Genomic DNA, 5,100 nt, shown 5'->3' with positions numbered 1-5,100 from the left:
CATTGTTTGAGGGGGAGTTTGTTGGAGTAAGTTGGAAGTTACTCTTAATTAATGGTAGTAATTGGAGAATGGATTCTTTACTTTCTATGGTAGTTGAGTCTGTCAGAAGGATTTCAGGTAGGTCTTTACATTTTTTAAATATTATTCAGAATAAGCGTGAAAAACCTTTCAATAAATTTGTGGTAAACATTCACTGATAAGGGGAGAAAATTTTTAAGAAGTTACTGTGCTGTTAACTGCTTGTTTATCTCCATTCACTATTCCTGATAATTCTGAAGTCATTCTAACGTGTGTGTCCTGGTGTCTCATTTGTAACTGGCTATATTGTATACTTACTTATCAGATGTACATGATGAAAAGAAGAAATTTATAGATAACCTGAGGGCAGCTGATATCAGGAACATTCCTCATGCTATGGACTTCCTTAATTTAAAAGTCTTAACTGAGAACCACAGGTAAGGTTCTGGATCAAGAAGTGCTTTTTTAGGACAATGCTTTGGCTAGGCTAAGGAAAATATTACTGGTGCAGACTTTGGAATATTCAACAATGTTTGAGAATTAGTGAGAAAATTAATTCTTTCCAAAGATAATTTTACTGAAATAGAGATGTGGAGTATATGTAGAATGTGGGAAATTATTTGTGTATTCTTTCAATTAATTACCTTATTTATAATCAGATGTGACATAATGTTATAAAGGAAGTTGTCGATTGTTCATTAGTTGGACAGAAAGAATTTTTGCAAGTATATAGTGTGATAAAGGGAGAAGTTCATGGAAACTGAAAATAAAGGGGAACCTTCTGTCCTGTTGGTGGGAATGCAAACTGGTACAGCCACTGTGGAAAAGTGTGTGGAGGTTCCTCAAAAAGTTAAAAATATGATTCAGCCTTGAGACATTGACTTAGAGACTACAAAAGTACTAATTCAACGGGATACATGCCCCCCCTTGTTTATAGCAGCATTATCTACAATAGCCAAACTATGGAAATAGCCTAAGTGTCCATCAACTGATGAATGGAAGGAAGAAGTCGTAAATAAACATGGAATGTTACACAGCCGTAAAGTAAGAATGAGACCTTGCCATTTGCAATGAAGTGGATTGCAGTCATATATTTGTCAATAAAGAAAGGCTAATACCATATGATTTCACTCAGGTGAAACTTAAGAAACAAAGCAAACTAGCAAAGGGAAGAAAAAGGCAGAGGCAAACCAAGAAACAGAGTCTTAACTACAGAGAACAAACTGGTGGTTACCAGGGGGGAGGTAGGTATGGGGAATGGATGAAATAAGTGATGGGAATTAAGGAGGGCACTTGTGATGAACAAGGGGTGTTGTATGGAAGTGTTGAATCACTAAATTGTATATCTGAAACTAGTAGTACACTGTATGTTGACTAGCTGGAATTTAAATAAAAACTTAAAAAGTATTGGTAAAGTAATGGCTGATGTTGGAGAGTTGCATCAGCTATGGGATTGATTAATGAGGAATTGTTTCTAAGCATTAAAAGAAATTTATAACAAATTTTAAGATGAGCCTCCACGTAATCTGCTGCTTTAGTTATTTTATGAGAATGGTGTATATCTTAGCTTAACAATGTTTCTTCTTTTTTCCTATCAGGAGATGATAGTTCCATGAAAAACCACTTCTGCCCTTGATGTTTGTAATTGCAAGAATTGGTATCACCAGACCTCTCGTTGGCAGTATTATTCATTCAAGTGTTCTTCATCTCTATCTCTGGTCCCAGGAATACCCCTTGGCAAAATTATTGTAAGAACAGATAAGTGCTCATTTGATTCAAGGAGGGACACTTTGGTTAGACAGGAGTTAATATTATGCTTTTATTAAGATTAATGAATTTTTGGTGGCAGCTAGTAGAGAGTGAGATCTGTTCAGGTTACATATTGCTGAGTAATAATCCTGAAACTTGGTGGCATAAAGCATCTATTGTGTTGTTGTTTCATGAATTCTGTGTGTGAAGATTTCTGACAGTGCCAGAATGTGGAGTCAGCTTGGAAGAACCAGTGTTTAACAATGATTCAGACAGCTACGGTATCTGGATCCTCCTTCAAACATATGTTCTGTACTTGGTTTGGGATGACTTGAAAGGCTAGGCTTAGATAGAGCACCTTCATACAAGTTTACCCAGAGGCAGTATCATAAAAAAGAAGTGATAGAGCCTTGGGAAAGTGGCATGTGACCTTTATGGTCCAACTTTAGAGTGATGTAGTATCAATTCTGGCATATTTTGTTGGCTAACATTGTTATACGACCACCCAGAATTCTAGTAGAGATTCCATCTCATGGTGGGGGTAGGGTAGTGCCAAGGTAACTGCTGACCTGTAGTTACATGTAAGACCATATGGAAGAAGGCACAGTTGTTAAGACCTACAGCTGTGGAACTTTAGAATTTTTTTCAATTTTGGAATCCATTCACAATATTCCTATCAAATCCTATATCTGTCTTTATGAGCTCAATTAATTAATTTTCAGAATTTCATGTCTCACACATTTTGAATTTCTTGCAGATATTTTTCAACGAACATCTTACACATTACCTGTCATAGAGTAAAGTTTTACTGAATTGTTTTGTGACTTTGGGAGTAAATTACGCAAAAGACAAGAAATTGGAGAGAGAAAAAAAATCACATAATTTTTTGGATTAAGTGAGTTTGAGGAATGTAAAAGAGGGAAGAGCTCAGGTGCACTAAGCTGATGCTTAAATATTCAATCTTAGAAGTAACTAAAACAATGAACTATAAAAACGGTGACAGGGAGCTGTTGTTAAGGAAAACATAGGTGTTATAGCAAATAGTGAATCCCAGCTTCTGATGGATCAGGAGTTCTAGTATTCTCATTTTTCTTTCATTTCCCACTGTGCCCCTTTAGAAGGTTAATTCATGGGATATGAGACTAAGCATGAATGCAGACAAATTATTTAGACATTGTTTTTCAGAGAACCTTGGCTGCCTACCTGTTACTCTCAGAATAACCTTAAAGGTGAAGGCTTCAATCATAAAGTATTTTGTTCTTAGGATTAATCATTACTAAATAGAAGATTAAGGACTTCTTGGTGGAAGTGCCTACTCAACAGTTTTTTGGTAGTCAGATGGAATAATGGGTTAGGATCCAAATCTATTCCTAAATTCCATTGTAGCATCTGTATCTTTAGTAAAGTTACCATTTTTCTCACCAAGTGGACTGAGGTCCTTTTGGTTTTGTTTTTTGTTTTTTTTTTTGAATTTTTTGGCACTGTTGCCCAGTTTCTTATACAGAAATGCATATAGATTACATGAAATAATTCTGTGTGTGAATGAGCGCTCTAGAGATATAGGAAGCCATTCCGATACATAGTTGAACAGAGACATAACATGAGAATTATAAAAGTATGGGAAGAAAGAATACCAATAACTGGCTTTTTAAAAAAGTTGACGTACAATGTTGCATTAGCTTCAGGTATATCAATAGTGAATAGTGATAGTGAATCAATGCACATAATGCATTATGTGCATTATGCAATAGTCAACACGGTAAGTGTAGTTATCATCTCTAGCCTTCTTACTAGAAAGTTCCAAAAGAATTTCTGATCCTTCTGTTATTTCTTCACAATTAAATGGCTGTTGGATTTCATTATACATAATTTTATTAGCTCCTACCGATAATTGCGTAAAAGTGTGTTTCTAACTTTTACCCATTTCCTAATGTGTCCTCTCAGGTGATGACAAACAGAAAACTGATGCTATTTCTTCTGCCACCATCTCCAAATCCAAAAGACAGTCTTCATAATGTATGGAGACTTCTGTTCCATGTGTTGGAGTGGATACTCCTATCAGATCAGAAAAATGGGACTGAGAAAGCTCAAGTTTGGAAGTTAACTAAACAGTGTCATTGGAGGGAACTGTAACCAGGCATGTTGACTGTTTTCATTATTGACATTGGACTAAATCTCAGGAGCTTGAATGGTGGAGATGTTGTTACACAGAGAAGCTCAGGATGGTGTGATTGCAAGGCTTCATTTCAGTATTCCTATAAGTTTAAACTGCACATATTTATAATTTTCACTTATTACAGGGTAAATTTAAAATCAATTGATAAAAATTATCTTTTTCCAAATTACAAAGGGCAAAGAAATTTGTGAAGGATAGTATTTTTACTTCTTAAATGCTTTTTCCCCTTCTAATTCTACTCTCCAACATTATCTACTGTTAATGGAGTTTTGTGCATATCCTTTTGGGGTATATCACTGAACAAAGTGTTATGCTAGTAGTATTTTGGATGTAGCTACAAATTTTCTAGGCAGTTACATGCTTTATATAGAAATTACTTTTAATTTCTCTGGCTAATTTGTTGAAATAGTCCTAGTATTTCCACCTTATTGGAATTAAGCATATCCAAAATTTATGTTCTGAGTCAAAAGTATAAATTCTCCCCAAATGGTATAGATTATCCTTATCAGTCTTGTCTCCCAGTGTTTGTTTATGAGACTTCTGTTTTCTTAAACAGTATAAACATTGAATTTCAGTGTTTTAATCTTTGACAATGTGGTATTACAAAAAATTTGCTTTTCTTCTCTTACTGTTCAGTTCAGTCATCTTGGTATGTCCTTAAACCTTATTAGTCACATGTTATTTCATTTTCCTCTGTGTTTTTTTATTCCATTTCTCAGAATATTAGAGTTTTTGTTACTGGTTTCTAAGATATCATTTATGATTAAGGATGTTAACCATTTGCCATGCATTGCAAATGAAATACCATGTGTTCTCACCACCATTTTACTGTGATGTTTTACTTTTTGGTTGTACAGACATTGTGTATTCAAATATAATAATGTTCTGCTTTATGCCTTTTGAGTTTTGTGTTTTTATTTAAAACCATGTGTACATCACTATCATGCATTCTTTCTATTTTCTTCTGTTCTTTTTGTCAATTATTCTGTCATTTGATTTTTTCCATTAATCATTACTGTGGTTTTAAATCATTACCTACTCAAATTATTTACCTTGACTTAAGCAGTTACCACTTATGTTAAATTCTACCATAGTTATTTAGAAATCCCCACATATAATCACCTGCGTTTCTATTTGTTTGCCTTACCATCTGTTGA

General features: G+C 34.4%; 1 long non-coding RNA gene across 1 annotated transcript; it reads left to right on the top strand.

Annotated features, from left to right (window-relative positions):
* Positions 1-501: 501 nt before the first annotated feature.
* LOC103677075 lies at positions 502-4,836 on the top strand. The gene is made up of 3 exons (XR_005838029.1): positions 502-1,262; positions 1,617-1,766; positions 3,712-4,836. It is a non-coding gene; the product is annotated as an uncharacterized LOC103677075 (long non-coding RNA).
* The last annotated feature ends 264 nt before the right edge of the window (positions 4,837-5,100 follow it).

The sequence above is a fragment of the Ursus maritimus genome, unplaced genomic scaffold (genome assembly GCF_017311325.1).
Source record: "Ursus maritimus isolate PB19 unplaced genomic scaffold, ASM1731132v1 scaffold_27, whole genome shotgun sequence".
NCBI lineage: Eukaryota > Metazoa > Chordata > Mammalia > Carnivora > Ursidae > Ursus > Ursus maritimus.
Note: the sequence above shows the minus strand (reverse complement) of the source record. Positions and strands in the feature narration are given on the sequence as shown.